At 37.1% G+C, this 12,797-nt stretch overlaps 1 protein-coding gene across 4 annotated transcripts in view; it reads left to right on the top strand.

Annotated features, from left to right (window-relative positions):
* Positions 1-12,797, top strand: part of ZNF654 (zinc finger protein 654) — an 85,310-nt gene that overhangs the window by 47,244 nt on the left and 25,269 nt on the right. The window lies entirely within an intron of this gene.

The raw sequence follows: 12,797 nt of genomic DNA, 5'->3' as shown, positions 1-12,797 counted from the left end.
AGACCAGACTGGTGCCACCACCCTTGTGGATTCCTAAGCACACCCTAGACATACACATTTTACTGCTACAGCCTTTGATTCCAAAGGCACGTATAGAACTTGGCCCTAGTGAAAAAGGACTCTTCTTGCCTACTCTAGGAGCAGGCTGTCTGTCCCATGCCACTTTGTCCCTTTGCTGTACCCTGATTTTCTCATCTATTTTCTCAAGATAGGAGGCAGATTTTTTGCACTTGCTATATGAGAGAAGAGAGTAAATCCAGAAGGGGATGACAAAAGATCCAAGACCTCTGCTGTAGATGCAAGAACATTTTCTCTTTTTACCATTTACTTAAGCAGCAATACCTAAGACTGTGGCTCACTGGTATATCCTTGCCGTTATCTCCATCAGTACTTCTCTGGGGTGGAATAAAGGAAGATAAACTTTGAGCTCCCCCTAGGGGTAAAGTGTTTAGACAGTGTATCTGACATTTATTCCTGTGGTGGTAACAAGAAAGGCTTATGGTCAACCAGGAGTATTGCTGTCCACCTTGAGAAAGGAGAGCAGCAGAGTAACAGAAAAGTCATACAGTGCTTTCTCTCACCTAGAATTTTTATTTCATATTTATTGAAAAAGCTTTTAGACTGAATTAAAATAGATTTTTATGATCGATCACTCTGGTGCATACATAGAATAGCAAAAATTATAAACAAACTTAATTGGCTAAGTTATATCTAAGACTTCTTCACATTCAGAATCTGACTCTAGAATTGCTTTTCCGCTCAGTCATCAGTGTCTGTTTTTCTACACCATTTTGTCTTTAGTGGTATCAAAAGTGTTGGTGATGCAGCATTTCCTAAAATAATTAATAAACAAACTAAAAGCCATTGGTACTGGGCTTTTAAAAGCTTAAGCTGTCTTCATGCTTCTGTTTAGCCAATTTTTGATTCCTGCTTCAGGGGTGTTTTTAAACTAGATTAATGGCCCTGCACCCTCCCCACACTGTTTAGTTCCCAAGAGTTAAAAGAATGGTCTGCTAGTCTCTTAGATTTTATTCTGAGTCACCACTATACCCTTTTGCAAGTTTTCATGCTGTCTCTTGGAATGTCCATCCATGCAGAATGGCAGCTACATCATCACCATTACCAGGCAACGTGGATTCTAAGATAGTATTGAATATAAAACATATTTTGACTTGAAAGCTGTAAAAATATGAAAAAAAATGTATCTTAGGATCAGTGAAATTAGGTACATTATATTCAACATTCTACTTTATCCATTCTTACATTCAGCAAAAGAGGTAAAAACACCTGTTCTCATGGAGCTCTGTTCTAATTAGAGTCTGTATTCGAGTCTTAATTCCACTCCATTTCTCCTCTGACACCTGTGTTCTTGGCAGTCCATTCTTGAACTTTTACTCAGCACTATTTATTGAGTCTTCACTGTGTGCTGACACTAAGCTCTGGGAAAAACAGCAGAAAGCAAAAGCAGAAAACCCCTGCTGTTGTGGAGTTTAATTCTAGTGTAGAAGCAGAAAGACAGTAAGTCAAACCTTTGTAAATTGAGAGTGTTTTAGAAAGCAACAAATGACTTAGCAAAAATGAAGCAGGCCAGGAGGTCGTGGTGTTGGGGGAGGAGACTGTGGTTTGAAATGGGGTCTTGGGGAATGCCTCATGGAGCTGTCAGCTGAGCACTGACGATGGAACCCTGGAGGCTCATAGAGTAGATGAGAGACTGTGTTTGACTTCTGCTTAAATGTGTGAAATCATAACATTTGTGAAAAGACACGTCCTTCACTTTTTTTCTTGTGAGCAGGGTGTCCATTCAGTTGTTAAAATAATCAGTTCCTCAAGGGAGAGTTCATAGTTTTGCATCCTTTTCTATCCTGCTCAAATTCTAAAGCCCACCTCTTCTTCTCTTTGTTTTGTTTTTAAATCTCTCTGCCATTTCTGCCACTTCTGTTGCTGTGGCTTCTTCCTACTCTGAATTTTCTTGAGCAACTCTTGCCTCCTAGGAGAGATTTTACCTTCTGTTCCCGTTTTAGCTTTGTTTGGAGAATTGTCTTCTGTGTTCTGCACTGAGCTGCTGCTTTTAGTGCTTCCAGGCCTTCTCCCTAGGGACCCAGGAAGGGCCAGTATGTAGTCCATGATGCATACCCCTCTAAAACCTTGCATTTGCTAAGCTTTGTGGATTCTCCAGGCTTTTGACTGACCTTTGATAATCCAGTGACAATCCCAATGTCATCTTTCAAAATTCTAAATATTTTCTACTAGTGTAAACCCTGTTTCTCCAGGTGGTTCATTTCTATCCTCCTTTCATGCAGATTCATACCAGCTTAAGGTCATGCTCTTTCTCTTCTACATAAGTAGGACAAACAGTACTGCTCATACTTTAAAGTATATAAAGCTCACCTGGGGATCTTGTTAAGATGCAGATTATGATTCAGTAGGTCTGGGGTGGGGCCTGAGAGTCTGCATTTGTAACAGGCTCTGCAGTGATGCCTATGGTGCTGGTCCCTGGATCATAGTTGAGTTAGCAAGGGACTAACATTGTTTGCTGGATTTGAGTTAATTTTCCTGTCTTCCTCTTCTTCTCCCCCCGTTTTCCAAATGTGACTATCCTAGCTCAGCCACTCACTTTCTGTCATCTTGGACAAATTACATAATTTCTGTGTCAGTTTCCTCATTTGTAAAATGGGGACAGTAATTGTGCTTGCTGCATAGGGTCATCAGCTTGACATCATTCTTAGTAAAATGACCAGGCTTAAGGCTTAAGGCAGGCCTTATTGCCTGTCTGATGAAGGGTGTGCATCCTGAAGTCACACTACCTGGATTTCTGTTTTCACAGTAAGACCAAAACCCAGCCTATTCTATTCTTCCATGAATTTCTAATCTAAAACCTGAGGTGTTCAAGTAGACCACTGACTATAATTTTTCCTCTGCTTTTTTATTCCAAAAGGAAGCTTCATTTTTAGAGTAGATGTTCCATGTACTGGCTTCTGAAAGCTTGCTTTCTTAGCCCTTGGCTTCTTATCATTGTTCTTGACCTCAACATAAGGAAGTGACACATTTCTTATATGATACAGTTACCTCATTATTATTTTTAGTCTGTTCATTGGTGAGCCTTCCATAGCCTAGTGATTGAATTCATATGATGGGTCTCCAAAACCCATTAATTTTAGTTCGGTCTTCTGGATTCTCAATGAAATGATAAAAATAATATAAAATTCCCTGTGAATACTGGAAACCAGGACGAGAACCTATATCAAAACCAGATTGAGGGATGGGCCAAATAATACATGATAAACTGAATGTGATTAAATAGGGAAATGCAAGAGGGAGAGGGGAGGGAGCGATAAAGAGAGACCTTCTGTTGCAATCCAGTAGTGCCTCCCCACCACCAGGGGCAAGAGGAAATAGCAGGTCACCGGCGGGTGCGTTTGGCCAACCTCATTGTCGTTAGTGCTTTCAAAAGCGCACCAGGTGTGCAGCAGAGTCTACAGAACAGGAATCATGATGTGACCCTTGTACCTACATTAAAAATGGGACGTATCACTCTGCATGAGAGTTTTCCTTCCATTGAGAGAATGAAGGTATGATCCAAACTAAATGCAGCCTGCCTAAATACCCAAAGGTAGGAAAGTTTTGTAAAGAGATGTGGTTGTCTCCCACTGTAGCTTCCTCTTTAAGCCTCATGGGCCGTTGATCTCACAAATTAAACTGAAAAACTTTTCCCTTCTCTCTTTGTTTGGGTTTGAAGGATTCACAGAGACCTATGTACCCATTAGTAAAACAGCTCTGTTTCTAGATATTCTAGGTAAAGATAAATAAAGAGAAGAACACCAGTTACCATCAATTACATGGTAAGATAAGACAGTTAAAAACAAAAAGGATTAATTATGTTGTTGCTGTGGTTGAATTCAGGCAGTCTTCCATGAAACTGGAAGTGAAATTGTAAAGAAGGGACAACCCCAAAGAATGTATGGAGGTGAAATATTGTATGGAGCTGAAACTGCTAAATAAAAAGTGTAGTGAAGGCAATCAACAGCAGATTAGCTCCAGGAAAAAATAAATCAGTGAAGGAAAAAATCTCTAAACCTTAATTTTCAATTCATAGTAACATACAGTCATATCTTGTTATAGCCTTCCATTTTCAGGATAAAGGAAAGTTCCTACAAATGCAGGGCTCGTGTAGAATAAACAGGATTCCCACGAAGGAAAAAATAAAATCAGGCCAGCAACAAACTTCTCCATCGTAACAAATGTCAGAATGAATAAAGTCTAGAGTTTTTCAAGGGAAAAATATTATTTAATAATACAGCTGCCAAGCCCTATAGCTTATGAGAGAAGACAACAGAGATAAATAGTCCCAATACTTGGAAAACAAACAAACTACATGTCTTTTTATCAGGAAAACAAATAAAAGTAGTATGCCAGCTGATTTAGAAATGATCAAAACAAAGAATTTACAAATAGAGTTGTTACAGAATAAAAGAAATAAGACAGACCTGAGGAAACAAGTAAAAATTAGAATATTGTTAATATGGCTATTATGAAAATTCTGTTAATGTCAGAAATGATTCTGTAAAAAGAAAATACAAGTTGTAAGTAAAAGCACACACATAATAATCAGGAACTAAAATTCTCAGATCGTGGTATTGATTGGGTGGGGGTAAGGACAACAGGGAAGAATCAAGTACATTCTTGGGCCTCTGAGCCGAAGTAACCACACAGACTAGTGCTATTCACTAAGTGGGCAGTGATTATAGCAGGAAGAGCAGATATAGAAAGAAGAAAGGTTCCATTCTAGACACGGAGTTTTAAATATCTTTGGAACATCCAAGTACTAATGCCCAACAATGGTTAGATTCATGGGTCTACATTTGTATCTTCCCAGTTTGTTTTTCTTTAAACCAAGAACATGTATTCCTTTTATAACTCAAGAGAAAAATAGGTGTTATATATATACTTTTAATTTAGGGAAAAAAAAAGATCCTGGGGTAGTCAGCAAAATGCCAATGCCTTAAAAGCCCACTGCAGAGCTCTGTGTATGTTTTAATGAGCCTGCCCTGACCTCAGAGAAAGGTCCCTGGGGTCAGTGTATAAGTCACGAAGATCTTTTCTGTTCAGACTAGAAGTAGGCCTTAGTTAAGCTATCTTTCCTAGGATTCCACCCCATTTTTTAATCTGCTTGTCCTTCTTTGGGTGAGTGGGGGAAGGAGGTGGGATGAAGTAGGGAACATAACTTCAGAAACAGGAGGCGGCCCAGAGCTCTCTCAGTGCTATATAGCATTGTAAGAGAAGAGCAAAAAGTCATCAAAAGTAAAAGAACTGGCTACAAGAAAGGAGTTAAATAGATGGTTATGCACACAGGGGCAAGTGTTCATCTCCCCTAAGCAGTTACTGTATATATTCATCATCATCATAAATGAGCACGCCCCCTAGGTTTTATTTTTATCTAATATGAAGAAGTTCAGAGCTATTCACTTTCCAGTAAAACTTTCTCAAATCTTGGACCAGGTCTCCCTAGACTACTTGGAATAAGTTGCCCAAGGACTTAATTTGCCAAAGTCCTAATTATGGTATTCAAAACCACCTTTACAGGGCTAGTTAAAAGGCTTTTAAAGAATACAACCATATGCGCTTAATAGCAAGACATTTTGTGAGGAGCAGTTTCAAAATTGTGTCCCCATGTTTTCTGCTCTAATAGGAGTTCTCTTCTGTCTCTGTTCAACTACATTTTGACTACATATGATTTCCCCCCCTAGTTTTTCCACTGTTACCAAAGCACTAATCCATCTGTGTTCTGTCTGTAGTTGCATAGTCTCTCCAACTATGCTGTTAGATCTGATGGGCAAAGACCGACTTTCATCCTTGTGTTTCCAAGTCTTAGTAGTCTTAGTCTCACAGTACTGATATGTTTGCCAATATAAGTGAAGGATAGATAAGTCCACAGAGATTTCTATATGATGTCTGGCCATTTCTTTCTTTTAAAAAAATCCCTTTTAGGTTGGCCTGGTGGTGTAGTGGTTAAGTTTGCATGTTCCACTTCAGCTGCCTGAGGTTCGCAGATTCAGATCCCAGGCATGGATCTACACACTGCTCATCAAGCCATGCTGTGGTGGCATCCCACATGCAAAATAGAGGAAGATTGACAACAGCTGTTAGCTCAGGGCCACTCTTCCTCACTAAAAAAACAGAAAAGAAAATTCCCTTTTAGAGATGTATCTCCCTTGCTTAACTCTAGAAGATAAGAAACAATGAGGCATCTTGTCTGAAACTGTTTACCTCATGGTCTGTTGGTTACCTCTATATACAGTGAGATGGGGGAGAAGTCAATAAATGTATTCATGGGATGAAACCAACAAATATTTACTGTGGCTTTTACTTTGACAATGTGTAGGAAAAAAGAAACTGAAGTATGCTTCATTGTGAGAAAAGTCTACAGGAAAAGATTTCACTGTCTATGAGAAAAACATACTTGACAAGTGTGCCACGTATTTAGCACTGGGAGTGAAAAGGATTGATGTTAAAATGAAAGTTTCAGATTCTGAAATCATTTGGTAAAGATTGTATTCCTTAGATAAATCTTGTGTTGAAATGGGTAAAGCTTTCATATTTTTCCACTGGCATTTAACTTTTTGAAATTGTTGCTTCTGATTAGTAATTCTTGTATATCACCACCTCAGAAATATTTTCAGTTTCTCTGTGTATTTTTTAAAATAATTAATTAGAGAAGGCTTACTTCAGTTCAGCTGTTGAAGTTCTGTGATCACTTTGAATTGATATAAGAGCTAGAGTTATTTCAAGCATAAAATATGTAATAATAAACTTGAGACAGTTAAACTCAAGGGACCAAGAGCAAGCCTCTAAAAGCTAGGGCTGTCAGCGTCAGTAAGCGGCCTGTGTCAGGAAAGGTCAGTGTACCCTGCCACATGGAACGCCAGTCATCTCGAAAGAGGGTACTAAACATTGTGCATTGATAGTTATTCCCGCCATAGTATCCAACCATAAAGAAAGATCTTATATTCTGAGCATCGTGCAGTCTTAGGTTGTTAGGAGCAGGCATGTAAGTGCCTTCAAAATCAGTGGTAGGATTAACACTTTGAAACCATTTCTGAAAGCACATCAGGATCATTGAGGCGTTCATTGTTCACTGAAAACTGATTCTATAGAGTGTCCTAATACATAATAACTAGAATTATCAGCATATTAGTGCTTGAAGTTTGTATTTTCCTAAAGTATTAGATCATAGAAAATTTAGCTGTAAAGAACTGTAAGAGGACATAAAGTCTAATCTAATTTTTTAATAAATGATGACTAAAGAGATTCATTGATTCATCCATTCAACAGTATTTACTGAAGATTAAGTGACTTGCCCAGTTGGTAGCATAGCCAGTACTGTGACCTGTTCTCTTGACTGACTCCAGTGTTTGTTCTGCTGAATCAGATTTCATATTTATTTCTTTGCATGGGAATCAAATAAGTCTTGCATCCACGTTCATTCTGCTTCAGGATCTGTCTTACAGGTGAGAACTGTAACAACAGCACTTCTCTGTAGGCCATATTATTTCATTACTTATTTAAAAATGTTAATGGTAGGGTTGTGCTTTCATTAGCATGGCAACCACCAGTTAATTTTGGAATTTGATTTTGCTCTTAGTTGATGATTTTACTGTATTTGTGATTGGCTTCCCCTTCAGATAAAACTCTGCAAATTTAAGTAACATACATTTATTACATAAAATTTTTTAAATGTATAAAAATGTAATTGTGTTTATTAAACAAGGAACAATTATTTATAGTTAAATACTCATTTTTTTCAAAGGTCTCAAGAAGGGGTATCTTAAATAGTTCACTAAGTGTGTGATTCTAGTTATTTTTAAAAATCAAAAGTATAATTTATAGGTATTCATGTATTTTTATAATTTTGAGACTGGGAGTCACCTTAGAAATTGCTTAATCTGATAATCCCTTATTTTACAGATCAGAAAATTATGCTCCCATGGAGCTGAGATTTAGAGAAGTAGAACAAGGGCCTGAGTCTTACTCTCAAGCCAGCGTTCTTTTCAGCATTCCCTAATCTATTATATGCATCATGTGTTTGCAATTAACGGATGTGTCAAAGAGATGCTTTATTTATACGACTGTCTTAAATGCTTCGTGGTCTGGCATTTTGAAACCTTCTAAAGACTGCCTTGCTGGAGAGAGAAAGGGAGAAGAACCTTTAGTGTGGTTATCTGAGTGATAGCAGATGAAGACTGAAGTGTAGGCTGTAGAAACACAGGGAAGAGGCACATCAGGACATGACATTAGGATCAGCAGAGGAAGGCGAGTTTTATATTTGATTCCAAACACAAATGTAAAAACCAATAATACCCTAAACCAGCAGTCTCTCGACCTCTGATATCATACCCATCCAGCTTTTTTAAAAAAAGTTTGAGCCCTTATCCCCAATGTAGGTATATTTGTTATTTATGTACATGTACTAGTACTGTATACATTATGAAACAAAAATACACTTAAAAAAGATAAAAGTAAAATAATGTTTTAACAGTGTAAAAACTTTAATGACACCAGTGATTGAATGTGCTTTATTTTTGAAAATTTTTAACACTCGGTCATATAATAATTCGAAGGTGGATTTTAATTTACTTTGATACTTGGTTGTAATAGCTGTCATAGATGAAAAAGATACCTTTAGTAGATCCAAATGGAAAAATTTTATTTTCTAAATTATGATGTCCAGTTTTAAATGTCTTCCACCAAATTTACAAAGATTCTTTTTGAAATTTGACTACTGAATTTCAGTTGTTCCAGAAATCAATCACTGCTTTCTTGAATACTAACCATTTTTAACAAATGAATTGAAAACTTATTCAAATGCTCCCGTTGAAAGATTTTTCAACAGAAAATTCTAGTTTAGTTTTTTAATGGCATAGATACAAGCATTCTAGGTGATGTATTGATTTTTGGCACAACAATCATGTAAGGATGCTAACACTTCCAAACATTCATTTTAATTGATTTTCTACATAAGGACTTTATTGAAAAGCAGTAACATTTTCATTGTTATACTGTCCTCTTTATGTAGGCAAACTCAGAATGTTAATTTTTTCAAAAACTTCAGGTAAATACTCCTTAGGAACTTATCACAGAAAAGAACATCAGATTTGTGATAATTATCTTTTTGTAAAAGAAAACTGCATAACTTCTTTACACTTTACAACTTTTTGAAGTGCTTTGCCATAAGATAACAAAAGAAAGTGTAATAATAAAAGATATCATGGTCATTCTCATTTCATCATCTCATTTCAACATATTGTAAAGATTTTACTATATTTTCAAGGCTTTGTATTTTTTCTTGTATTTATTTTTTTATTGAGGTTGCATTGGTTTACAACATTTTATAAATTTCAGGTGTATGTCATTATATTTCAGCTTCTGTATGTGCTGCATCGTGTTCACCACTAAAAGTCTAGTTGCCATCTGTCACCATACATGTGCCCCTTTATCCCTTTCACCCTCCCCTGTCCCCTTTTACTCAGCCATAGAAAACAGACTTTGTTTTTATAAAATTGACCACATTGAAGACCTTTTATATTTTTGCTTTGATTTGCTGAAATAGCTTGCTTATGGATGAATTTGACATGTGGTATTCTGTAATTTTACTCTGGAATCTACATTTCATTAAAAAAAAGACAGATATTGCATAGTACTTCTACTTACACAGATTTCCATAAAACTCTATTTTGATTTAAAAAGTTATTTATTATTGGGGCTGGTCCAGTGGCGCAGTGGTTAAGTGGTTAAGCACTCTGCTTCTGTGGCCTGGGGTTCACCGGTTTGGATCCCGGGCACAGACCTAGTACTGTTCATCAAGCCATGCTGTGGCAGGCATCCCACATATAAAATATAGAGGAAGATGGGCACAGAACTTAGCTCAGGACCAATCTTCCTCAGCAAAAAGAGGAGGATTGGCAGCGGATCTTAGCTCAGGGCCAATCTTATGTTTTTGCTTTTTTTTTTTTTTAAAGATTGGCACCTGAGCTAACAACTTGCCAATCTCTTTTTTTTTTTGTTTGCTTTTTCTCCCCAAATTCCCCCCAGTAGATAGATGTATACTTTTAGTTGTGGGTCCTTCTAGTTGTGGCATGGGGGATGCTGCCTCAACATGGCCTGATGAGTGGTGCCATGTCCGCACCCAGGATCTGAACCAGTGAAACCCTGGGCTGCCGAAGCGGAGCGTGCAAACTTAACCACTCGGCCACGGGGCCGGCCCCGAGGGCCAATCTTCCTAAAAAAAAGAAGTTATTTATTATTGAGAATATGTCTTCTGATACACCTTTCCTTTCCTGAAAGGAAAAGTGTACCTGTTTGAAGAAACTTTTAACTACCGAGGAAGTAAGATGTCAGCACTTCATAATGCAAGACCCTACTCTTATATGATAAGTACCAGAGAATGGACTGGTACAGATTTTCAATACTGCAGGAGAAGGAATTAAGTTTATTATGGATTGAGGTAGCTAGTGGAGGCTTCTCAAGGAAAAGTGGGACTGTGGGAAGATTGATAGGAAAGGATTTAGATCGTTTTTTGGGAAGGTTTAGATAGGTTTACAGGAAGTTGTAGGAGAAAGACAATAATATGAGAAAAGGCATAGGCAAGAAAGTACAAGAAGAATTTGGGAGATGGAAGTGACCAGGCTGAAGAAAGGGATTCATGAAGTGCAACAGGTGAATGCATAGGTCCTTAGGTGTAGAGGTCCTTAAATAGGAAGTTGGAGTTGTTAAGACTCTCATCCTGTGATAAGCAGCCGAAGGGTTGAGATCAGGTCGGAACACTGAACTGCCCCTTCACATATGTGCTGTAGTAGCCAACTCTAAAGTGGCAGTGAGTCAGAGAGGAAGAACTTCTGTAGCAAGACATGAAGCCCAGGCCACAATGGATTCTGAAAGAAGAGTGAGGGAAGGAGTGGTGTTTTCTCTCTACCTTTGTCAAAGACACAAGTTGAATGGAAGTCTCTGAGGGAATTATATTTAGCTCAGTGCTGTGGGTGTCAATGATAGTAGACAAATGACTTAAATAAAGGATTAGGTTAATATACAGGTCCAAATTTTTTAATTAAGTAAACATTCTTAAAAAAATACAATATGTATATATTCTAGAAAAGATAAGTTGTAAATTTTACAGTGATTTAAGTACCTCCTTTTTCACTTCGGAGGCTTTTAAATTGAATATCATCCGAAAAAGCCACCCTGCTATGTAAGGAAGGAGGAACCAAAAGATACTTACAAACTTATTCTCTTTCATCCTGTGTCTTTTTAAATGGACCAAAATGAAATACTCCTTCTCTCTTTCCTATCCAGAGCTATTTCCCATAGAAGTGGTCTCCAAAATACGGTGTATTTAACTCAAGAAGTGCACGCATACAAAAAACAAAACTCTCATTTATAATTTTTATCTTAGAAAAAAGAACTTAAGCTAATTTACTAATTTTTAATAGAAGGATTGATAATAGTCCATGTATATAATTTACAGTATAAACATTTATGAAAGTGCACTCTAAATGTAGGAGGTACAGTCAAAAAGTATGCTGAAGTTGACCGTGGGGTGGGGCTTGTTAAATATATGGATTATCAGGGCTTTCCCCTAGAAATTTTGATTCAGTAGGTTTGAATTGGGGCCTAGGAATCTGTTTTTAACAAGACCGCCAAGTGTTTTTTGTTTTCAGCCAAGTTTAGGAAATTAGCAGTAGACTGTTTCACGAAATCTTGATTTAGGCCTGAGCCCAGTTCCAGATCCCACAGTGCCAGTGGCTGTATGGTGGGGCCTCACCTACCCTAAGACAGCTAGAAAGCAGGCTTGTCCAAGGGTTAAAGCTCATCAGTGATGCAAGGACTAGCATCCAGCTCATCTTATTTCTTGTGCTTTGCTTGGACCAAAAGCCAGCTTATAGTTGTGGAAATTTAGGGGCAGAAATATGTGTGTCTAGAGTAATTAAATAGTTTGTTTACCTTGAGGTTTGAAATTGATGATTGTTTTTAACCATGAAGCTGTTGCCACATATTGTTACTATGTTCCATGTGTTAAAAAAATCATGGCTGATGAATAACTTTATATGTTATTTTTATGAATGTTATAACATGTTGATACATGGAAATACAGAAATTAATTTTATGCTAAGGCAATTGGTCGTCCTAAAATATTTATTCAAAGTGTTAAAAAATACTAGAAGAAATAATAGCTAACATTATTAAGTGCCTACTATATGCCAGGCACTGTCCCAAGCACTTTTCAAGACACTCTATTATTTAATCCTCGCAATAATCCTATGAAGTAGGTGTTTTTGGTATCCATTTTTCTGAGGAGTTAACTAAAAGAGCACAGAGAGGTTAAATAACTTGCCCTTTGTTTATAGCAGTTTTGTTTGTTTGCTTCTTTTAATTTGGGAATGCCCTAAATAACTTTTAGAAGATACTTATTTTCATATTTTGACTGCTTTGACTGAATGAATCTTTGTCTTGAAACTTGATTTCTTCTATTGTCTTGTTTTCTTATAAAACAAATAAAACCTCTTTTGTGTATTTTAACAAGGAATGAAAAGTGGCATATAGATATCACTTTGGAACGTTCAAATGTTGACAATTAAACACTGCCACTTTGAGTATGTAGCCTGATGAATCATCTGATAAGTAAAAGTTTGTGAATATATATTATTTTATCCTAAAGTTTGCTTTATAACTGTTATTAAGATTTTTATGTCTGAGGGATTTTTTTGAACACAGAAGGAAATTCTGGCAACTGTATTTTGATTGATGTG

The sequence above is a fragment of the Equus asinus genome, chromosome 18 (genome assembly GCF_041296235.1).
Source record: "Equus asinus isolate D_3611 breed Donkey chromosome 18, EquAss-T2T_v2, whole genome shotgun sequence".
In the NCBI taxonomy this organism is placed as follows: domain Eukaryota; kingdom Metazoa; phylum Chordata; class Mammalia; order Perissodactyla; family Equidae; genus Equus; species Equus asinus.
Note: the sequence above shows the minus strand (reverse complement) of the source record. Positions and strands in the feature narration are given on the sequence as shown.